This window comes from Chelonia mydas, chromosome 5 (genome assembly GCF_015237465.2).
Source record: "Chelonia mydas isolate rCheMyd1 chromosome 5, rCheMyd1.pri.v2, whole genome shotgun sequence".
Lineage (NCBI taxonomy): Eukaryota > Metazoa > Chordata > Testudines > Cheloniidae > Chelonia > Chelonia mydas.
The window spans coordinates 99051218-99076515 of NC_051245.2; the positions used below are offsets into that span (position 1 = coordinate 99051218).

Genomic DNA, 25298 nt, shown 5'->3' on the forward strand with positions numbered 1-25298 from the left:
TACAACACAGACATGTTGAGAAAGCAGATTGCACCCTCAGACCTACTATACTGGGCTTGCCCCAGCACCCAATTTTCTTTCAGCCACTTGTAACAGGTAGGCGCAGTTTTAAAATTTAGATTCTGAGCTTTAAAATGACACCCAAGTCACCTGGATATTCTAGGTGTAAAGAAGTGGAAGTGAATAGTGTAAACAGATTTTTAAAAACCCATTAGATTTCTTGCCTCCCCATCGCCCTCCCCTACAAGAAGTAAAGAAGGATGGAAGACTCTGCCTAGTTTTGTATTAAGCTTTCAATTCCATGAAACAACCCTTACTCATGTGAGTAATCAGTAGTCTTTACTGACACGGGTCGACTACTCACGAGAGTAAGGGTACCAGCATAAGTGCCTATTACATTTTTACCCGATGGAAGCAGAATGTAATGTAGCACCTGTTTGAAATAGTCTTTTGCTGATAGACCACAGAACCAAGAGACCACAGTTCCAAAAAAGGGAAGCTGGAGTTCACATACATAAGTGTTCCTGCAACTGCACACAAATTTACCACAATTATATGTGGACATGAGTTAACTATGTGTACAAAGCAATAGGTAGGTGCCCAAGTGCTCATTTGCACATGCACTTAACCAATGAGTTTGCATGATTCACATCTATTAATTTGCTGGTGCAAATGTACCCATGCAATTATTGCACCTTATAAGTATGAAACTGAAAGGAGGCACACAACTGAGAGAAGATGGAATGATTACTTTAGTAAATGACATGATGTGTGGGCTAAATCCATCCCGCAGATATGCAAGCATAGCTTTTACTGCCACAGGAACTGCAGGTGCATTTCTGAGGCCACAGTTCATATCACTATATTATCCTGTTTCAGTATATAGTTATGTGTACATGTTGTATCTATTTGTGGTATTGTTGACTCAGTAGGTGGCACTCTTTTCTCTAAATTAGTACTTAGCATGTGCTTCAGTCTCCTGTTAGGAGATGCCAAAGTGATGGTTCCTTCATCATCAAAGTGAGATATAAAACCAAGGTCTAAACTACTTTGGTGATTAAAGATCTGACACTTTTTGCAAGGGAGTTATTGGGGTGTTAGCTCCAATAACAGAGGCAGGCTGGAACCTGACCACCACAATTCCATATGTAGTTTGTACTGGACACCCTATGACTTATTCTCATCTCACTTCTACTTTTACACTGGTATAACTTCAGTTGAGTTACAGTTGATTGACACGAGAGTGAGTGAAATCAGAATCAAGCCCAGTGTTCTTTACTTTCCATCCTAATATGTTGGGTAGTGTTTCTGGGTGCTGTTAAACAGGTGCTGTACTTCATTCCAGGAATGGCTGCATTTTAGTGTGAATGACTGATTCATACATATTAAAGGCCAAATTCTGCAGTCCTTATTCATGCAAAAAGAAAAGGAGTGCTTGTGGCACCTTAGAGACGAACCAATTTATTTGAGCATAGGCTTTCGTGAGCTACAGCTCACTTCATCGGATGCATACTGTGGAAAGTGTAGAAGATCTTTTTATACATACAAAGCATGAAAAAATACCTCCCCCCACACAAACCCACTCTCCTGTTGGTAATAGCTTATCTAAAGTGATCACTCTCCTTACAATGTGTATGATAATCAAGGTGGGCCATTTCCAGCACAAATCCAGGGTTTAACAAGAACGTTTGAGGAGGGGGGAAGGGGGTTGGAAAAAACAAGGGGAAATAGGTTATCTTGCATAATGACTTAGCCACTCCCAGTCTCTATTCAAGCCTAAGTTAATTGTATTCAATTTGCAAATGAATTCCAATTCAACAGTCTCTCGCTGGAGTCTGGTTTTGAAGTTTTTTTATTGTAATATCGCAACTTTCATGTCTGTAATCGCGTGACCAGAGGATTGAAGTGTTCTCCGACTGGTTTATGAATGTTATAATTCTTGACATCTGATTTGTGTCCATTTATTCTTTTACGTAGAGACTGTCCAGTCAATTGACATGAAAGTTGCGATATTACAACAAAAAAACTTCAAAACCAGACTCCAGTGAGAGACTGTTGAATTGGAATTCCTTTGCAAATTGGATACAATTAACTTAGGCTTCGATAGAGACTGGGAGTGGCTAAGCCATTATGCAAGGTAACCTATTTCCCCTTGTTTTTTCCTCCCCCCCGCAGACGTTCTTGTTAAACCCTGGATTTGTACTGGAAATGGCCCACCTTGATTATCATACACATTGTAAGGAGAGTGATCACTTTAGATAAGCTATTACCAACAGGAGAGTGGGTTTGTTGGGTGGGGGAGGAAACCTGGATTTGTGCTGGAAATGGCCCAACTTGATTATCATACACATTGTAAGGAGAAAGAAAAGGAGTACTTGTGGCACCTTAGAGACTAAGCTTATGCTCAAATAAATTGGTTAGTCTCTAAGGTGCCACAAGTACTCCTTTTCTTTTTGCGAATACAGACTAACACGGCTGTTACTCTGAAACTTATTCATGCAAAACTCTCATTGGGATCTCAGATACTACTGTGTGGTACCCAGAGCTGAGCAAATAAATCATATAGATGAAAGAATTAGCCTCTCATTCTACTTACAAGTTATCTGTAGATATTTATATCTTAGGTGAATTTGAAATTATCTATTGAATAGTTACTTCAAATATTTATTTATGTGTAAATTGATCTGCAGCAGTTGATTGCAATTACTCTATCAGAAATCCAAAATTAAAGGTTTGAGTTTTAATTGGTCATATGGATTGTATGGTATTATTCCCGTTAACTTGTGGGACGGTGTTTCTGGAACAAATACATTTATAAGTTCAAAAACCAATTTTGATAGAGTCAGTTAAAATTTGCTGTTGCAATGAATTTCTGTCTGTGAACTCATGCATTAGGATATTCTTTGGAAAACATAAAAAGGGAGAATGCAGGGAGTGCAGTTCTAGTTTTGACTGAATATTTATGAAAAATGTCTTGGTGTTTGTCTTGCTGTTGGTAAATGCAGAATTTTTAATGCCTACCCCCTTGAAGGATCCTAATCCCCTTTACACATTTTGTAGTCATTACTCAGGAAAAAAGGCTCCCACTGGAAATGTTTGGGCAAATGGCATATTTTAAAAAAGCAATCTGTGAACTTTAAGTACAAAAAAGTTTCTCTTTAGAAGTCCAGGATCTTTGTGAGCCAGGGGTAAGAGTAAGTTCTGGCAGGGATGCTTTGGTAGGATCCAGAGAGCGAACTACAATCCATTGGAGGCAGAAAAATTCCCCTCATCTCTTCTTCCATTAAAATACTAATTTATTAGAGGAATATCCTTTAAAAGGGGCACCTTTAAAGTGATGGGAGAGTGAAAGTCTTATCCCCATTTTACAGGTAGGAAACTGAGGCACAGGCTGATTAAGAGATTTGCCCAAGTTCTCACAAAAAGTCTAACAGAGTCTGGAACTGAACCTAAATCACCCAAGCCCACTGCCTTAGCCACAAAAACATCCTTCTTCCTCCAACCCAAAGATTAGAAAGATCCAACCACATTGTTTGGATGACTATGCGTGCTTGTAGAGCACTTGTGTTCATTTAACTGGAGCATTATTGCATGGCTCATTGGAGCAAGGTGGAGTGTAATTAAATAAGGTATAAGGCCTGGTCTATACTTGAAACTTATGTCAACATAGTTACAGTGCTCAAGGGTATGAGAATTCCACACCCCAGAATGCTCTAGCTATGCTGACCTAACCTCTGATGTAGACACAGGTAGGCTGCTGGAAGAACGCTTCCGTCAACCTAGCTACAGTCATTTAGGGAAGTGGAGTTCCTATAGCAATGAAAAAACCCCTTCTGTCACTGTAGTCTGTGTCTATGTTACAGGGGGTTCAGAGGCATAGCTACGGGTAGATGTGGCCTAAGAGACTACAAGCAAACATATTGGCTTCTCAATTTCGATTTCCCGTTTTGTTCATTACTTTCATTTTAATGCTTTATTAGTGCCTTTGTCACATTCACCCCATCCAAATATTATATACTGATGGCAATGAACTTGGCTGAGGGATATTATCCAGGAGCTCTTGCTGGGGAGGTCTTTCTGTAGCTCATAGAGTGTAATTAATCAAATACTATATTGGAAATCTAGTTGGACTGAGTGTTTGCTCAGCCTCTTCTATAGGCATATACATATATGGAAGGATAGTTGCAGATCTAGAGAAGTAAACCAATCAATTTAAGAACCCAGTTATCATATGGGGAACGAGGTGGGGTGATAAAAGGGAGCACCCTCTTCCTGGCCTTACAGTGGTACTGATTGGTAATGTAGTACCACTGAGTACTCTGGAACTAATCTGGCCTATGTCTCAGTGAGAGGTCAAAGAAGTTAGAATGGCATTTATAAGAACTGGTCATTCAGCAAAAGCCTGAGTCTTGACACATCCTGAATTTGTTAGCTCAAAAGCAAGCTTTTATAGAGATTGCTGCTATTCAGGCTGGCAACTGAATGGAATGGGGGCCTCTGTGATGTAGAGAGCAGAGTAAAGGTATATGAAGCCCTGACACTGTAAAACCTTTATGCTCATAACCTTATTCACATGAACTGTCCCATTCAACAGCTTATGTGAGTAACTGTACTCAAGTACATAGTGTTTGCAGGACTGAATGCTTAAGGCCCAGGCCTGGTCCTATTGCAGTCAATGGCAAAACTCTCTGGCAGTGGAACCACATGCTCGAATGCTTTTTAGACCTGGATCTGAAGTGATGAACCTAAGATAAGTACTAGATTGCTAAGCATGACACCTAAAAGTGAAACCTATCCAAGGCATAGGGCTGCTGATATAATCCTCTACAGAGCAAACATCTGAGATGTAGGTGCTGAGAGATTTAACACCCATAAAAAATGGAAGAGTACTATTCAAAACCAGGAAGGTTTCATGATCTTTTAACCAAGGTTTTCACAAAACCGGAGCGGGTTGCCTAGATTTGCTTTTAACATATTGTAATTACTGATGTTGGAATTACACTACGATTAGTTGGGGACAAAACCTGAAGGTTAAAGGAGAAGATTTCTATGATCGAGATCAGCCAAGAGTGGAAGTTAGGGCATCTGAATGCAACCTAGATTGAAAGCCACATTGTACTGACTTGTCTTAGCCCTCTAGGAGGAGATGCCTGTTTCTTAAACAGGCAATAATCTGTATGCAGCCTCTAATATTGAAACTTTGGTTTTAATAAGTATTTTTCCGCAAATCATTAGAGAAAATTCCAAGTGCATTACAAGTGACATGGTTTATTTTCAGTCCCTGTCCCAGAAGAGAGACATACTGTAATTGCTTTCTGTATGTTACAGGACCACCTGCTTATTGCTTGTGAAGATAAATGCCATGAATAATTCTTCTAATTCTAGTGAGAAGTTTCATTCACACTCACCAGTTGGAAACTGAGTCAGAACACTTCACTTCACTGGGAGAAGACATGGGTTCTTGCAGGCTCTATAAAAGATTAAGCAGTCTATGCAAATAAAGCTGTTGAACATTTCTTGTGACCTACGGTCCAATGCAGCATACAAAAAATCAAACATAAAGTTCATATTCACAAGCATTAATCTTATACATAGTGGTGGTTCTTTGATAGTAAAAATTAGACACATTTCTCAGGCCACATCCTCATTTGATGTAGTCAGCTTAACTCTATTGACTTCAGAAGAGCCAGCCAGGGATCTGGCCCTGCTATAGCCACCTCTAAAGGACACCTACTTCCACCCCAGACAACCTGCTCCTGGCTGGCATTTATCTCTCTAAGTTGCCAGTGCTGAAATAACATAGGATTGTGTGTAAAAAAGGAGGAACTAGTAGCCAATATCTGTGTAGTTTAGAGATGAGATGTAAGTTTATGTAATGGATAGATTGAGTTCCCACTCCCCGCCCAGTTTAGCTGCAGAATAGATTCCCAAGACATAACAGCCTATATATTATTATTACCTTAGTAAAGCTTATTACAACTCAGACTGCTGCTAACCTAACAGCAGGAAGAAAAGATTCTTGCTGCTGCAAAGAATGAAATGATTACATTTTCAACAGGGTAGAGAAGAAAAGCATTTTCACTTCCATTTCCTGGAAGCCCCCTGTCCTTATTTGGGAGCACTGTCTGAGTCCCAGAACATAAAATTCATGCATACTAGACTGAAAATAAGCCACCTTGACTGCAACCATCCTGAGAGCAGGAAATAAAAAATAAAAAAGCATAATGTTTTACTGTCAGATCTTCTGCTGATGCACACAAGTTCTGTCTTCTGTGCAGCTTTCCCACCAGATTCAAGGACAGTGACTTCTTTTTGGTGAGGTATGGAGAGGTTTTTTATTATTATTATTATTATTTATTATTTTATTTTATTTAAAGTCCAGGTTTTTAAATGCAATTTGTTTGAGGGATTACCCAGCCTGATACCTGAAGACACCAGGGATATCTCTTAATTCATTCCCAACAGTGCTTCCTCTGGATTTATGATTGACAGCTTGAGTGTATCACTCTTGCAACCATCATATTGTTCACAGTCAAGCTTATATAGCTCAAATAATTGACAGGATGGTCTTGTGATTAAGGTGCTGATCTGCAGCACAGGAGATCTGAGCTCAATTCTTAGTTCCAGCATGGACTTTCTGCGTCAGTTTGGGCTTTGATGTTCAAAACTGGGTACCTAAAATCAGGCTACTAAGTTAATTCTTACCGAGGCACCTAAATAAAGGGCCAGCCTTTCAAAAGTACTGTTGACTTTAATGAGAGCACTTGAGAGCTCCGCACTTTGGAAAATTAGACCATTTATTTAGTTATCTAAAAAAAGATTTATAGCCAAACTTTAGGTACCAATTTTTAAAAAATCTTGGCCTTAGTCGCTCTCTGCCTCAAATCCCCGTCTGTAAAATGGGGATAACACTTTTCTCACAACCTTTGTCTATCTTGTCTATTTAAATAGCCCCTTCCCAAAGAGTTTACAATCTTACTTTGTGCACATCGAGCGCCTAGCACAACAGGGCATTGATCTTGCCTGGCACTACTGAAATACAAAAAAAAAAATTGTACTAAAACTTGTGAATAGGTAAGGATATCACCGGGGTATAGGGCAAACCAGAAAGTCCTACTTCAAGTAAGAACTCAGTTTGTCTTTTAAGTGTTCCTTATTATGTGATTATTGTTGCACCATGGCTGTCGTTTTGTGCAAATGTGGCTCACTGTCATCCTTGCCTATTTTTAGTTATACAGAAACAGCAATTAGCAGCTCAGGCTGCTGTCTGTTTTCTGATGTTATGCTTTCCCATACATGTGATCCTTCCTGGGTTCTATGAGTTACATGTAAGCTAAGACATGGGTTGGAAATGAGAGATTTTATTATTGTGTTAGGTGAATTCTGTGTGTCTGAAGAGTGCTAGATTTACAGACTTGGAACCTAAATTCCTTTATTCAGCCACGGAAGAGGGAAAACACAAGCAGTACAAGATTCCTTATATTGTTCTGCCAATAACTGTCAATCCTGACCCGAATGAATCACCTCTAGAGTGACAGGGTAGTTCACTTTCCATTCCCATTCACTCCTTGGCCTCTTAACACAGATGTTAATAGTGATGGCAGCTTTTGTAACGTAGACCCGTGTCCACTAGAAACTGGACTAAAACTACCACATTTTTCACACAAGCCACTGAGCAGCCATCTGACATCAATTATTGGTAGAGGCTAGAGTTGAATCACTGGAGGTCAAAGGGTCTGTATGCCAACTTTAATCCCTGCAGTCTTCCAGTCCCCTTAAATACAAGCTATTGACAACTTCAGCCAGCAATGAGACTTTTGATTTGCTAGAGTTCTTTTGATTACTCCCCTCTTGTGTGTGGTGGGGGTTTAGGGGGAAGACTTCTATGTTCATCATCACTAAGCATTCCAGTCTGCTCCTGGTCAGGCTCAGAAAAAGTCAGTTAAAGAGAGAGATAGAGGAACAGCACTCAGCTTGAAAGAAGTACTGGGAAATAGTAGGTTTCTGTATGGAATCTTGGACTGACATGCCTGTCTGTCTCCAGCGAGGAGTGGGGGAGCACAGGAGAAGGTTCACTTTTTAAAAAGTATTATTATTTATTTGGTAGCATTATCACCTGTGGACCAGGAAATTCTGTGGGAGGTCAGAGCCTCTTCCAAACCTTGGTGTTATACTCGGTGCTGATGGAGCCATATGGTACAAACCTTTAGAATCTGAGTTTCATAGTGTAAGGACAGTGCCCCTTCTCTGACTGCAAGCACCTACCAGTAGCATAATTGGGCACCAAGAGAAATAAGCAATAAACAACGATAGCTATAGGGGTGCCAAGGTATTTGAACAGGAGTTAAACCAAGATACAGTCAAGGCAGGAAAAAATTTAGGGCCTTCCTGTATCAGTAATTTACATAGCATTGAAAGAAATCTTTTTCCCTTAAAAACAACAAGGAGTCCTTGTGGCACCTTAGAGACTAACAAATTTATTTGGGCATAAGCTTTCGTGGGCTAAAACCCACTTCATCAGATGTATGGAGTGGAACATACAGTAGGGAGGTATAAATACACGGCATTTGAAAAGATGGGAGTTGCCTTACCAAGTGGTGAGTCAGTGCTAATGAGCCAATTCAATTAAAGTGGAAGTGGGCTATTCTCAACAGTTGACAAGAAGGGGTGGAAATTATTTTTGTAGTGCTAATGAGATCAATGTAAACAAGGTGGCCAATTTCAAACAGTTGACAAGAAGGTGTGAGTATCAGCAGCAGGAAATTAGTTTTTGTAGTGAAAACTCCCAGTCTTTATTCTAATGAAATTAGGCCTGAATAAAGTCTAATTAAATTAAGCCTGAATAATGGATCTGTGATCATTTACACCAGCTGAAGATCTGCCCCTGGGTTTTTTCCATAGATTCTAAGGCTAGAAGGGGCCATTGTGGTCATCTAGTCTGACCTCTTGTATAACGCAGGCCACAGAACTTCCTTATAAAATAATTCCTAGAACAGATCTTTTAGAAAAACATCCAATCTTGATTTTAAAATTGTCAGTGATGGCGAATCCACCATGACCCTTGTAAATTGTTGCAATGGTTAATTACTTTCACTGTTAAGAATTTTTTTTTAATCTGACGTGTAAGGAAACCCTCAGACTGTGTGTGTGCGTGCACGTGCACACACTTTGCACACAATTCACTTGAGTTCGTAAGTATCATGTGATGTCAGTGTAACCTGTTTCAGGAATATTGGAGTTTGTGTATATAGATAGATATAGATATATGATATTACAGGAAGTAACTTTGTATATGAACATGCACCTGCAATTCAACAAGTATCCAATCTTTCCTGCCTGTTCATTTTTTCAAACACAATTATGTGGTCATTTGTTTACAGTATTTATCACTTACACCTAACAATGTTCATATTACTATGCATTTGGGTGACATGGTGCTGTCAAGTGCATACCGATACCTGCTTTGCAGTTCCATGGCACTGTTTGCCCATTTTGTTTGTGTATTAGTGGCAGCCCCAGTGTCCTGGCTAACCTCCAGCTAGCAGATTGTTATCTACCTACTTAAAATTTCCTTTAATTTAATTTGGATAAGTTATTATGTACTTTTTAACCTGGACTGGTGTGGAGTGTTGCTCTGCAAGGCTGCCACCTACTTCTACCTTCAAGGCATTTCCATGGTGGATGGGGTGATCTCTCTGTATACCTAAGCTATGTATAGTGAACAGGGGCAGCAAACCCTGGGGGTGAGTTTGTTATTGGTTTGTTTGTTGTGTGATTGCTTGCTTGAGGTTTATAGTGTGGTCTGTTCTGGGGGCTGTGTGCTAAGCAAGCGGCCTGCTAGGCTAGGCTGACACTTTAATAACAAGGTTCTAGCCTGCTATCTTTTGATCCCTAATCCCTTTCGGATCCCTTGATAAGGAGACAGTGCTAACTGAAGGAGAACAGGGGTTTAAAACGCCAGCTCCTAAGAAACCAGAGGAACTAGCAAACAGGGAGTACATAAGAAAGGCCATACTGGGTCAGACCAAAGTTCCATCTAGCCCAGTATCCTGTCTTCTGACAGTGGCCACTGCCAGGTGCCCCAGAGGTAATGAACAGAACAGGTAATCATCAAGTGATCCATCCCCTGTTGCCCATTCCAGTTTCTGGCAAACAGAGGCTAGGGACACCATCCCTGTCCATCTTGGCTAATAGCCACTGATGGACCTATCCTCCATGAACTTATCTAGTTTTGGAAGGGAGTTTAGAGAGGGAGCGTGAGAGGCAGCTACACCTAGCAAACATACTCTAAAATTAGGCCAATAACCCCTCATTCCCAAAAAAACAAACAAAAAATAAACCCGGCAAGAGTAAAACTAATGCAGGAAGAAGTCTAGCAACCGAGTGGGGGCTATCCTGCAGCATGTATGATTACCTATCTTGTGGGCGGGTGGCGTATGTGTGCATTTGGTACAAGCAACTCATGGCCCTCAGAGACCAAGTACAGGCTCTTTAGACCAGGGCAGCTGAACTGGAGGAGCTAGAGAAGATAGAAAGTTACATAGAGGAGACTTCAGAGACACAGTAGAGCAGTCCCGCCCCCCCCCCGCCCCCACACACACAGTCTGACAGCCTCTGTGCTGTTGAGGAAGATGAAGGTCTCAGAGAAAGAGAACATCAAGCTGTAGCAGAGGGAACCCCATAGTTGGGACCTTCCTTCCAGATGATGTCATGGTATCCTCTCGCACTCAGAATACCCCTCTGGGGATTAGGGGGGTGGCAGTTATTGGGAAGAGACAGATAATAGAAATAGGGGATTCAATTATCAGAAAATATAGTTTGTGACGACTGGAAGAATCATATGGTGAATTGCCTGCTGGATGTGAAGGTTGCAAACCTCTTGAGACATCTTTATAGACTTACGTACAGTGCTGGAAGCAGCTGGTGGTTGTGGTACATTAGGTACCAGTGACATATGGAAATGTAGGAGAATGGTCCTGGAGGCCAAATTTGGGCCACTAAGTAAGAGATTAAAATCCAGGACATCCATCGTAGCATTTTCTGAAATCCTTCCAGTTCTGTGTGCAGGGCCAATTAGACAAGGAGAACTGCAAGGTCTCAGTGCATGGATGAGACAATGGTTCTCATTGGGAGGAGGATTTAGGTTTATTAGAAATTGGGGAACTTTTGGGGAAAGAAGGAGCCTATAGCTGAAGGATGGGCTCCACCTAAACCAAAACAGAACTAGATTCCTGGCATGCAAAATTTAAAAGGTTATAGAGAAGTTTTTATACTAAGGGGTTGGGGGAAAGCCAGCAGATACAGAGGAGCACATGGTTTGGACAAAGACATTCCTTAGGGGATTATTGATTAATGGGGATGCTGTATATCTTAGTAAATAGAAGGGGGTGGAAGTTGATAAAGCAAAGTTAGAAACTGCAGAGAAACAGTCAAATGAAAAAGAGTCCCCCACTCAATTACATCACATGAAGGCAGACATCTAAATATTGACAAATTTTATAAGTGCTTGTATACAAGTACTAGAAATCTAAATAGTACGATGACTGAATTTTAGTGCCTGGTATTAAATGAGGATGTTGATATGATAGGCATCACAGAAACTTGTTGGAATTATGATAATCAATGGAATACAGTAATATCGGGGTACAAAATATATAGGAATGACAGAATAGGTCATGCTGGTGGGGGAGTGGCACTATATGTGAAAGAAAGCACAGAGTCAAATATAGTAAAAATCTTAAATGAATCAAACTGTACCATAAAAACTGTACGGATAGAAGTCCCGATAGGAATATACTACTGACCACCTAATCAGGATGAGATGGTGATTGTGAAATGCTCAGGGATATTAGAGAGGCTACAAAAACAGAAAACCCAGTAACAATGGGGCATTTCAACTATCCCTATTTTGACTGGGTACATGTCACCTCAAGACGGGATGCAGAAATAAAATTTCTAGACACCATTAATGACTGCTTCTTGGAGCAGCTAGTCCTGGAACCCATAAAGGGAGAGGCAATTCTTGATTTAGTCCTAAGTGGAGCACAGAATACAGCTAAACTGCTTGGTAATAATAACCATAATGTAATTAAATTTAAACTTCCGTGTAGGGAAGAAAATACCAAAGAAACCCACCACAGTAGCATTTAGCATGAGGAAGCTAGTTAAACAGGAGTGAAATGCCTGAAAGTTGCATGAAAGCTATTTAAAAACACCACAACGGGGCTCAAACAAAATGTACAGTAGAACCTCAAATTTACAAACACCAGAGTTAACAGACTTACCGCTCAACCGGACACCCTGTGAAACTGGAAGTCCTCAATCAGGCAGCAGCACAGACGGGAGGGAAGAAAAAAAAAAGCAAATATTGTACTGTCTCTGGGTTTTAGCCCTGAGGCTCCAGGTTTCAGTCACTGAGAGGTTGGGGCTGCAGACGCAGGGGGCAGGTCAGGGCTCCAGGCATAGGCATGGGGTGGGGGTGGGGCCTAAGGGCTTCTGATCCTAGGGATCACTGGGGCTCAGGGCTTTAGACCAGGCGGAGTGCTGGGGCTTGGCATTCCTGACTTCAGCCACACGGAGGGTGCAAGGGCTCAGGACTTCAGCCCTCCGGCTCTGTTCGCAGATTCAGCCCCACCGAGGGAGCTGGAGTTCGGGGCTTTAGCTACCAGGGGAGTGTCAGTTTCAGCCCCAGTGCTCCCCCCAGAGCTAAAGCCACGAGCCCCAGCGCCCCTGCCCCCCAGCTGAAACTGGGAGCGGAGCCGTGGGGCTGAAGCCCCGGCACCCACCATGAGGCTAAACCAGGAACGGAGCCGTGGGGCTGAAGCCCAAGCCCCAGCACTCCCCCCCAAGTCTAAAGCCTTGAGCCCTGGTTAGAGTGACCAGATGGCAAATGTGAAAAATCTGGACAAGGGATGGGGTGTAATAGGCACCTATATAAGATAAAGCCCTGAATATTGGAACTGTCCCTGTGAAATCGGGACAGCTGGTCACCCTAGCCCTGGTGCTCCCAGGGGGCAGAAGCCCTGAATCCCACTCGCCCAGAGTCCTAACCCGCCCCCCACTCTGTGGCTGCAGCCCCAACTCTCCCATGGCTGAAGTCCATAACATCTTGTTCAGAGTTATGGACCATTTTAGAGTTACGGACAAACTCTATTCCCAAGGAGTATACTACAAATAAATAAAATAGCAAGAGGACCAAAAAAATCCCATCATGGCTAAACAGCAGAGTAAAAGAGGAAGTTAGAGGCAAAAAGACATCCTTTAAAAATTGGAAGTCAAATCCTACTGTTGATAAATTGTAGAGTCAATTGCTTGGCCACACTTTAGGTTTGTTATGAAATATAGTCAAGAGGCCAAATAACTAATCTCAGTCAGGTTTATTGCTGGAAGCCAATAATAATAGAGTACAGGGAAAAGGTTCCATATGATCGGGAAGCCATCTCACGCAGCAATGTCAAATTCACCTTACGCAGAAGGTGTGCTCCCAAAGATACACATTTCAGCTGGTATTTTTATATGATGATTTTACAAGTTAGACATCTCTTTACATGTCACTGATATTCAACCCCTTTGTCCCAGTCCCCTAGCTCATTAAGTCTGTTCCTCCTTTATCTTTGTTTTGGTTACTAGCATTTCAGGTACTGGTCTGTGGAGGTAGTTCCGTAGCTTGTACTAAGATATAGAATGAATGTATCTTGATTTTGACAAGTTTTCTATCTGCTTATGCCAAATGTTTACTTCAGCAAATGCAAGGTGTCATAGGGTACTTAGCATAAGTGAACAGGATTGTGGTATAAGCTATTTTAGGCTATATCATTGTTACAGAACTTGTGCTTAATGTTATTGGTGCTTAATGCATACTAATTATATGGTGAGGGTAATACAGATATTATATATATATATATATATATATATATATAAAACCAGCATATATTAGTCAATGCTACTGAGGAAAATAAAAAGGACCCTAAACTTTGGCAAGTCAAGAGTAAAGATATAATTAGGCAGGCCAAAAAATAATTTGAAGAGCAACTAGCAAAAGACACAAAAACTAAGAGCAAAAAAATGTTTTATGTACATCGGAAATAGGAATCCTGCCAAACACTCAGTGGGGCTACTGGACAATCGAGGTGCTAAAGGAGCACTCAAGGAAGATAAGGCAGTTGCGGAGAAGCTAAATGAGTTCTTTGCCTTAGTCTTCACTGCAGAGGATGTGAGAGAGATTCCCACACCTGAGCCATTCTTTTTAGGTGACAATCTGAGGAACTGTCCCAGATTGAGGTGTCAATAGAGGAGGTTTTGGAACAAATTGGTAAATTAAATAGTAATAAGTCACCAGGAACCAAGAGTTCTGAGGGAACTCTAATATAAAATTGTAGAACTCCTAACCTGCCTCTTAAAACAGCCTCAATACCAGATGACCAGAGGGTCCAGAGGTGATCCTTGCAACTACAGGTCAGTAAACCTAACTACAGCACCAGACAAACTATAGTGAAGAACAGAATTATCAGATACATAGATGAACACAATATGTTGGGGGAAGGATCAACACAGCTTTTGTAAAGGGAAATCATGCCTCGCCAGTCTATTAGAATTCACTGAGGTTGTCAACAAGCATGTGGACAAGGGTGATATAGTGGATATAGAATACTTGGACTTTCAGAAATCCTTTGACAAGGTTCTGTGCCACAGGCTCTTAAACAAAATAAGCAGTCATGGGATAAGAGGAAAGGTCCTCTCATGGCTCAGTAACTGGTTAAAAGATAGGAAACAAAGGGTAGGAACAAATGGTCAGTTTTCACAACAGAAACAGGTAAATAGAGAGGTTCCCCAAGGACCTGTACTGGGACCTATGCTGTTCAACATATTCATAAATGATCTAGAAAAAGGGGTAAACAGTAAGATGGCAAAGTTTACAGACAATATTCAATTATTTAAGATAGTTAAGTTGAAAGCTGACTGAGAAGATTTACAAAGAGATCTTGCAAAATTGATGACTCATCAAAAATGGCAGATGAAAATCAGGGTTGATAAATGTGAAGTAGTGCACATTAGACAACATAATCCCAACTATACATACAAAATGATGGGGTCTAAATTAGCTGTTGCCACTCAAGAGAGTGAATTTGGAATCATTGTGGATACTTCTATGGAAACATCTGCTCAATGTGCAGTGGCAGTCAAAAAAGCTAACAAATTAGGAACTATTAGGAAAAGGATAGATAATAAGACAGAAAATATCATAATGCCACTATATAAATCCCTGGTATGCCCACATCTTGAATACTGCATGCAGTCCTATTCACCCTATCTCAAAAAAAAATTATTAGAATTGGAAAAGATACAGAGAAGGGCATCAAAAATGATTAGGGGCATGAAATCACTTCCATATGAGGAGAGGTTAAAAAAGACTTGGTGCTGTTCAGCTTAGAAAAGAGATGACTATGGTGAGATATGGTAGAGATCTATAAAATCATGAATGGTATGGAGAGAGTGAATAAAGAAGTGCCATTTATCCCTTCACATAACACGAGAACCAGGAGGCACCCAATAAAATTAATAGACAGCAAGTTTTTAAAACAAACACAAGAACTATTTCTTCATACAACACACAGTCAACCTGTGGAACTCGTTACCAGAGGATGTTGTGAAGGCCAAAAGTGTAACTGGGTTCAAAAAAGAAGGATATAAGTTAATGGAGGACAGGTCCATCAATGGCTATTACCCAAGATGGTCAGGGACATAAACCTGTGCTCTGGGTGTCCCTAAATCTGACTGCCAAAAGCTGGAACTGGATGACAGGATGGATCACTTGATAATTGTGCTGTTCTGATCATTCCCTCTGAAGCCTCTGGCACTGGCCACTGTCGGAAGACAGGATACTGGGCTAGATGAACCACTGGTCTGATCCAGTATGGCCATTCTTAGTTTCTTATAAACACAATGTGATAGAATTGCAATGGGAATCATAACTTTCAGTTCCCTGACTTTTGTGGACCTGATTCTCATTTACACTAAGGTTCTTTTATATCAGTCTGGTTAGTGTAAAGGGACATTGGGGTAAGTGAGAATCAGGTCTTGTGTGTTTCAGTCCTCAATCATAGCATTGTATTAACATAGATTTTGCACTGAATATATTTTGGCCTGTATTTCCTTGATGAAATACCACAGCAGTGGCAGCTGAATCTCACTGGGCTCTTCCCTGGCTTTGCTGCAGATTAATGAGCAGATGGAGAGGAAAGGAAAAGAGTAAGTTGGTTTTGAGAGAGATCTGCTGTCATTGACATCTCTCTGCCAATATTTTAGGACACCTGTAACCATGGGGAACTAGCTTCATTTTATTTTGTAGCAATCATCTACAGATTCTGACATGCTGCATGCACAGTAGGAGTTCCCTGTGCTGTATTTTTCAATACTTGTTCATTTTGATGAAGTAACATTAACCATTTTTCTCCTTCTCTTTTGAAATAAGTCAGTGGAATATTGGCAATAATAAGGCTTTACACAGACACTCATGCATGTGATACAGGGTGGGTTTTGATAACTACAGTGTAGCCTTCCAAACAATTTAAGGACTGCATCTGTCTCTTAAAATACCAATGATGAGATCAGAACACTGAAAATAGAGGGAAAGACGTGAGACAATGCTACGCGTCTCTTCCAGTCTGCTCTCAGGTATCCTGGGTTGAAATGCACAAGTAAGGTTCTTGATTAAGTCCTTTTAGTTCATATCTACAAAAAACACCACCACCACAGCAAAAGGAACTTCCCACATTTCTCAGACCAACCCAGTTAATTCAATCTCCATGAACCAAACCTAGGCCTCAATTCTGCAATTTTTCCCTAGAAAATCCTTAGAAATCAGTAGGTGAAATTTACCCCTGTGCAGAAGACCAGCTTCAATCCCCATACATCACTCAAGTGCAGTTAAGCCCTTAGGGTAAAGTTCTGTGCAGAGGTATAAAACAACTTAAATCTTCGAAGTAGGACATAAGTGGAATTTAAGTGGTATGCTGTCTTATGCTGGTTCTCTGCACAAGGGAGAGTTTCAACCTAGATGATGAGCTTTGATTGAGACAAACTGATGTAAAGTTCCTTTCAGAACAATTTCTTATGATGTTTTTCTTAGGAAAACCTATTGTATTTTCCTTTAGCCCCTATTCTCCCTGAAAAACTATTTTGACATCATTAACAATTGCATTTTCACAGCAGGCAGCATCTACAGTTAAACAATTGTTTGTAGAAATCAAGTTTCATTAGTATATTACATTCCATTGATATGACAACAGACTTTATACAGTCCTAATAATAGAAATCCAAAAATTGTCAGATTGTTCAGAGTATTTACAGTATTGACAGGGGGCTCTGAATTTGTGAATGGTCGGACATGAATTTTTCGAAGATTACAGCAAGTTCAAAGCCCTGGTATGTCATTTGAAATGAAATTTTTCCTAGCATTGAAGTAAGGTTTTTGATTTGACTTATGACCCCAAAGTCTGATGGTTTGAACATTAGTAATATACCCATTTCTCTGATGGGTACCTTTGATAGTTTATTATTAGCTAGCCAAGTCAGTATTTTTCTGCCAACCATGGTAAGAGAAAAGCTCCATTGGCACAGTCACCAAGAAACTCTTGGGGAGACCAAGGGAGTCATTTTGATCTGAATTTAGGGGTAGGTGAACTTAGTCTGGCTTTGACTCCTTTCAGGCTCCCCAGGCATCTCTGGACAGATTCCCTTCTGTGTTCCCCCAGGCTTCCCCAGCGGCAGAATTTGTCTGGTGTTTGTAGTCTCCAAGAACTTCTCTTCTCAGTCATTATAAATACATCCTTTAAATTTCCCTTGCACTGTCCTCCTTTCACTGCCTTCCTTTCCATGTCTCCTCCAAATCCCATCACTCTCTTCTCCCCTTACCAAGTCCTATGGTGTCTTTTTCCTCCCCAAACTACCTCACTTTCCTTGCTGCCCCCCAGTAGCCCAGGATCTCCTACCTCTTCCCTGATAACCACCCTTAATCTCTTTTCCCTGTCCCAACCCCTCTTTCCTCTCACTCTTTTCTACCTGCCCCAAAACCTTCTGACTGTCAACTCTCCCTCCCCAAATCCCTTCACACTACACTCTTCTCCCCTTATCCAAAAACCTGCTCATGCTGCTCCCTCCATCATCTCCCCTAAATCTCTCCTACAGCTCCTCTATGTTGTTCCTAATCTCTGCTTCCCCTAATCTGTTTGGCCCCTCCTTCATTCTTCCTGCCTAGCTCTGCTTTGTGGATCATAGTGTTGTTCCTGTGATTTTCTAGACGCCTATGACATTCAGCATTGCAACACCTAAATCCTTTTGTAGATTCCACCCATTGTTTTTAAATTTCCATAATAGTTCACTACTTAATTTGCCAATATGAAACACATTAGACCATTTTCCCAAGTCAAGTGGTTCTCAGCTAGGGTTCTGGGCTCCCTTGGGAGGCCATGAGCAGGTTACAGGGAGTCTGCCAAGCAGGGCTGGCGTTAGACTTGCTGGGGTCCAGGGCAGAAAGCCAAAGCCCCACCGCATGGGGCTGACACCCGGGGCCCTGAACACCACCATCCAGGGCTGAAGCCAAAGCCCAAGCAACCTAGCTTTGTGCCCCCTGTGGCAATTGCCCTGTTTGCTACCCCCTAACACCAACCCTGGCTTTTATATGCAGAAAAACAGTTGTTGTGGCACAGGTGAGCAGTGGAGTTTTTATAGCATGGTGGGGGGGGGATCAGAAAGAAAAAGGTTGAGAACCCCTGCCCTAGTCAAACACATAGCACATCATTGCATGACTATTGTATTGATGTTAAATCTCTTTGAACTTCAGAAGAGATTCCTGACCTCTTTGATTACCATATTGTATCTTCAGCATGTAGTGGAGTTTACAGGTAAATGCTTTCTCAGAATGCAACCTCAACCCTTTCTGAGTGCAGACATCAGATGGATATTACCAGCAAATGTGGCCTATTCACTCCTTTGATGTGGACCTAAATTGTTTACCAGGTTCCCCAGCTTCTCATTTCAGCCTCCCTCACCAGGTGTGAAGAGCTAATCTCTTGAGATCTCAAGAGCTATTATATATAATTAACTACCCCATCCTGTTTTTTTCCCTTGTAAGATGAACTTTCAACAACCCTAGGAGCTCTCCTTTTGATTTTGATAATTCTGTGTTAAATATTACAAAGCATCTCCACATAGACACACATTAATTAATTCAAATTGGCTTGGAAATGAGTGCTGTCAAAAGGATTGCAAATGGGCTGAAAGACTGTAAACCCAGGATAATGAAAAATGTCAATGTATCATCTTGTGGGGAGGTATACAGTCAAATATAACAGAGATAACGGGAGACCCAGTAGTCTCATTTAACATTTGCATTAATGGACTGGAAAAGGGAGGGAAGTTTACAGCTGATGCTAAATTGGCAGATGTTGTGAGCACCAGTGAGGATAGAGAAAATAATGCAAAGGGACCAAGAGAGATTAGAAATACAGGTAGGAAGTAAAATGAGATCCAGTTTGGAAATATGAAAGCTAATAATACTTATCCAGATAAAAATAATCTGGAATACAGGTACTGTGTTTAATGGGAAGCAGCTGGAAAGCAGTAATGCTGAAAGAGATCTAAGGGTGGCTACAGTGAATTAGGTGCAAATCTGCAATGGGATATGACAACAACAAAAGCCTGTGCAGTTTGGGAATGCATAAGCCGAGCATCTTCTCAAACACATCAGCATCCCTCTTTGTGTACAGCTGCAGGAAGCACAAATCTAGAGTACTGTGTTTAGTTCTGGACAGCCCAGTGCTAGAAAAATGTTCATTAGCTGGGATGGAATTCAGAGAACAACAAAAATGGTTAGGAGTCTGTCTATAGGGGTTGATATAAGCAAAGATGAGATCTCCTAGACTGTGGAATAGTTTCCCAAAAGAAACGTAGAAGCTCCATCCCCTGAATTATTTACATTTGGACTGGGGAAAAAAGCTGAAAAATATATTGCTGGTAACAATACTGCATTGGTCTAAATTACTTGACCTAAAAAGACATTTCTCTCTTTAATACGCTGACTAGCATGGTATTCTGGAAACTTTATTTTTAAGTAGAGCTTGCTTGGTAGACAGAAGAAATATTTCTCGACTCCTTTGGGGTTCATAGAAGAACTAGAAGCACTTTTATTTGTCTCAGAAAAATGTTACTGCATTCCTATAAGTATGCATCCGATGAAGTGAGCTGTAGCTCACAAAAGCTTATGCTCAAATAAATTGGTTAGTCTCTAAGGTGCCACAAGTACTTCTTTTCTATAAGTCTTGGTTGCACATCTCAAGTGCCCATGCTCACTGCAGAAACTGGTGGAATCAAAGGGATGCTCAAAGATTATAATAATCCTATTCCTGAAGAATAGAAGGGCATATCAGATGAGGACATGCCTTGCAATTTATTATTAATACAAAACTGCGGGAAGCAGTTGTTTCTGTGAGCTATATCTGAACTGTGATGGTGCAGGCGGGGGGCTGGGGGAGAAGGCAGCTGGTCAAAACTGATCATGGAAACAAAGTGCCTAGCCCAATTAAAAGCCAATATTCTTCAGCTTCATTTGTGACAGCTATTTTTGTGCAGAGCCCTAGGAGATGTGAATATAATACAAAGCACAGAGAGCGGTAAAGACTTGAAGAAAATGTTTCACTTACCGATCTTGGAGAATTATTGTAATGCAATACACTGCAACAGTTCTGTAACAATGGAGTCTAATTAAAGATATTAAACTGAGTAAACAAACCTCTTATCAAATGAAGTAGGAGCTGGAGGATGAGATCACTCTGCCTTTGGGTTTAGTGATTGGAATCAGTGCTGCTGGTACCAGAGCTGAATCTGATGCAAGAGGGAAATCCTTGGTGGTTCCCTGTTAACACAAATATTTGATCCTGATTCTACCATCAATCCTCAGCCACAATCCCCACTGAACACATTAGGATCCGATGAAGTGAGTTGTAGCTCACGAAAGCTTATGCTCAAATAAATTTGTTAGTCTCTAAGGTGCCACAAGTCCTCCTTTTCTTTTTGTGGATACAGACTAACACAGCTGCTACTCTGAAACCTGAACACATTAGGGACATAATCCTGTTAAATAGTGCACACCAACTGAAACTCCCATTAAAAGCAATGGGAACTTAGGGTGCACAGGACTCTGTAGGATTTGGTCCCAGTTCTGCACACGCAACAATGGCAGGTTGAGTGGTAAGTATCCAAAAAAGCTTTTAAGCATCGAGTGCCCTTTTTGTGTGGAGATACCTCCTCCATATGTCTGAGTCTCATAGAAAGAGTCCTAGAAGTTAAACTCAACTGCTTCTGCCATAAGGAGTTTGGAGAGGTACAACCTTTATGATGCAATCTATTCCTCCCCATCTCCAGCGCTCAGTGTACCCAAAACAGAGAGAGGAGGAATGGGCCCTCATCTCCACCCTGCCCACAATGGGCTGATGTGCACACCTAGGAGTGAACGAAAGGAGCTGTCTCTGCACTCCCCCAGTTACGCTGCCCTTGCATAGGGTGCATGGCGGCTCCTTGTGCCATCCTCCAGTCTGTACCATGTGAAGCCCCCAAATGGATACCCACCCACTTAGATTTTTACATATATATTTGGGATACACAAAATTGGCCCGATTCACCAAAGCAGATGCCTAAATTATGCAAATCTGGGATTTATATATACAACTGGGCACTCAGGCAAGTAATTACTGATTTTACCTGCCTGAAGTGCCAGGCTGCATGTGAAAATGTAATCAAATTAGACAGTCATGTCTGAAAGTTGGGCTCAGTACATGATAGTGGTATGTATGCAAGTCCAGAAGGCAAGAGAGTGAAAAGAAGATAATGCATTTGTTTCAACTCTGGTCCACTATGTTTATTTTACAGTTTCCCATAAAGCTGATGAAATTTTAGTTTTTAACAGGATGATATAATCTTCCGTATACAAACACAATACATACAACTCTGGCGACCATTTTTCAGCTTGTCTCTTTTCTGTGAATGCAAAGCTCATCAGTGCATATCTAGCTGCTCATTTAGCTTAAACACATTTGGGTTTTACATGTACAAAGTAATTGTAAAGGCTGTTAAAGGAAGAATGGATACTGTGAATTCTTTGTTTGTCCATGACTTCCTGCTGCAAGGCTCTAAGGGAGCAGCCAGGACAAATTTGAATGATTGGTGTTGTGACCGGTGCATGGGGTCACAGTACCACTCACTCATTTGTAGCCCAGTCGCCCTGAGCAGCACTGCAATTTGATGTGCCAGGTTGCAATGCCTGAAGTGGGAGAGCTGGGGCAACCCCCAGGACACAGGAGCTTCTGCTAGGATGTGAGTGTGGGGTGGGCTTGCACCCCACACCCACAGCCTCTCCTTGTCATCAGTCTGGAATTAGGGTTGGGTGCCAGGCCACATGGTCCATGCCTCCTTGGCAGGGCAAGGACAAGTCAGCAGCAGAGGATGATGATGACACTGGCCTATGATTTTAATGATGTATAGTTGAATTTCATTTGTCGTAGAATTTTTATCAAAAACCATGAAACCTGTGACTTTTATTAAATTTACTGAGACTGTTCCATGATTTTTTATTTTAAAATTCTGTGATAAATCTGCAGCCCTACTTATCACCCTGCTAACTTACAAATTGATAGTTTTATAATTTGTTCCAGTATCTTTCCAGGAAGCAAAGTTAGGCTGATTGGTCTATAATTCCCCAGGCCCTCTTTGTCTGCCTTTTAAAAGATAGATACAATATTTACCCTTCTCCAGTCCTCTGGGACCTAACCCATCTTCCATGAGTTCTCAGAGATAATTGCTAATGGTTTTGAGATTACTTCAGTTTGTTCTTCAAGTATTTTAGGCTGAATTTCATCAGGCCCTGCCAACTAGAATATGACTAACTTATCTACATGTTATTTATCCTGAGAGACAAGGTAGGTGAGGTAATATCTTTTATTGATTAAAGATAATAGATATTACCTCACCCACCTTGTCTCTCTAATATCCTGGGTTTGACACGGATACACTACATATTATTTAACCAGTTCTTTCCTTATTCTACTTGTGTTCCTTTCCCCTTGCTGTTAAGCGTTCAGTCACAATTAATTTTAATAGCAAAGAGTGAAGAAAAATAGGCGTTAAACACCTCGGCCTTCTTGGTGTCGTCTGTTATTAGATATCCTTCCCCACTACGTAGTGGATTTATGCTTTTCTTTGTCTTTCTCTTGCTCCTACTGTATTTAAAGAACATCATCTTATTCCCCTTTATGTCCCTTGTAAGAACATAAGAAAAGCCATACTGTGTCAGACGAATGATCCATCTAACCCAGCATTCAGTCTTCTGATATTGGCCAGTGCCAGATGCTTCAGAAGAAATGAACAGAATAGAGCAATTTCAAGTGATCCATCCCCGGTTGTCCAATCATGGCTTCTGGCCGTTTGAGGCTTAGGGACACCTGGGTCATGGGGTTGCTTTCCTAACCTTCTTGGCTAACTCACGGACCTAACCTCTGTGGACTTCTCTTTTTTTTTTTTTTTTGAACCCAGTTATACTTTTGGCCTTTACAACATCTCATGGCAACAGTTTCCATAGGCTGACTGTGTGTTGTGTGAAGAAGTACTTCCTTTTGTTTGAGTTTTAACACTGTCACCTATTCATTTAACTGGGTGACCCCTAGTTTTTGTGCTCTGTGAAGGGGTAAATAACACTTCACTTTTTCCACACCAGTCATGATTTTACAGAGTTCTATCATATCTCCCCTTAGTTGTCTCTTTAGCCTTTCTGATTTTGTCCCTTCGTGCTTGTGCTATTCATTTGTTCTCATTCTTAGCAATTTATCCATGTTTCCATTTTTTTAGGATTTCTTTTTGGTTTTCAGGTAATTAAAGGGCTCCTGAGGAAGCCATATCAGCCTCTTACACTTCTTCATACCGGGATAGCTTTTTTGTGCCTTTAATATTGTCTCCTGGAGAAAGTGCCAGCTCTCCAGAACTCCTTTTCCCCTTCAGTTTTCTACCCATGAGATCTTACCTATCAGTTCTCTGAGTTTGTTAAAGTCTGCTTTTTTTAAGTCCATTTTCCTAATTCTACTGCTCTCACGCCTTCCTTTCCTTAGAAATCGTGAAATCTATCATTTCCTGATCACTTTCACCAAATTGCATTCAACCTTCAAATTTGCAACCAATTCTTTCCTGCTAGTCTAAATAAAGTCTAAAACACCATCTGGTGGTGCTTCCACCACCATCTGAATAGGGAAGTTGCCCCCAACACATTCCAAGAACTTACTGGACATTTTGTCTTTTGCGCTGTTACTTTTCTAACAGATGTCTGGGTACTTAAAGTCCCCTGTTGCTAGTCTTGTATTTTGGATTTTTCTGTTATTTGTCCTAGAAATGCCTCTACCACCTCCTCCTCATGGTTTGGTGGTTTATAGAAGACCCCTATCGTGATGTAATCTGTTTTTTTCCTGCTTTTATCTACCTAGAGACTTTCAATGGTCTGCCTCAAACCTCGTTCTGAATCTCACAAGAAGTGTATACATTCTTGATGTACAATGCAACACTTCCTCCCTTTTTCCCCTACTTGTCCTTCCTGAACAAGCTATATTGCTGTATAACAACATTTCAGTCATAAGATAGATCCCACCAAATCGCTGTGATGGCAATGGCATCATCATTTTGCTTGTGTACTAAGATTTCCAGTTCTTCCTGTTTATTGCCCATATTCCTAAACATTTCTTGTTCCCTCAGGTTTGGGGACCATGACTTTGGTAGTCCCTACCCCACTTTCATTCACTTGATACAGTACTTACAATCTGTCCTTTTGTTCTCTCTGCTTCACTATAATTAACAGCACTTAGCAGCAAACAGCTTCCCCGCTGTTTCTCCTGCAGTCGCTTTAGAATGTTGCAAGCAGTTCTAACTCACCCATCTAAAACCCAATCCATTTTGTTCTCTTCTGCAGCTTCCAGAAACTTCTTGGCTCACAGACATGACTGCTCCTCTAACTCTAGATATATAGTCACACTCTGAAAGTGCAGTGGTATTTTGTTTGTTTTTTTCCCCCCACATCTTGCACTTATTATTCTTTTGTGGATCTTTACTTGCACTTTGCTTGTGCGAATGTGGTTATCTATTCACGCTCCACACCAAAACCTGGCCAAAACCAGGAAGCATAGATGTGCTCCCTCAGGTTTTGTCTACACCCAGGCCTGTCAATGGGTGGGCAGGGCAAAGGGTGCAATTTAAAAGGGCCTGGAGCC

At 41.1% G+C, this 25298-nt stretch overlaps 1 long non-coding RNA gene across 1 annotated transcript in view; it reads right to left on the reverse strand.

The window, feature by feature from the left end:
* Positions 1-25298, reverse strand: part of LOC119566566 — a 97850-nt gene that overhangs the window by 24690 nt on the left and 47862 nt on the right. Inside the window, exon 5 of the long non-coding RNA XR_005225758.2 lies at positions 5409-5470. This is a non-coding gene — a long non-coding RNA (uncharacterized LOC119566566). The remainder of the gene's footprint in view (positions 1-5408; positions 5471-25298) is intronic.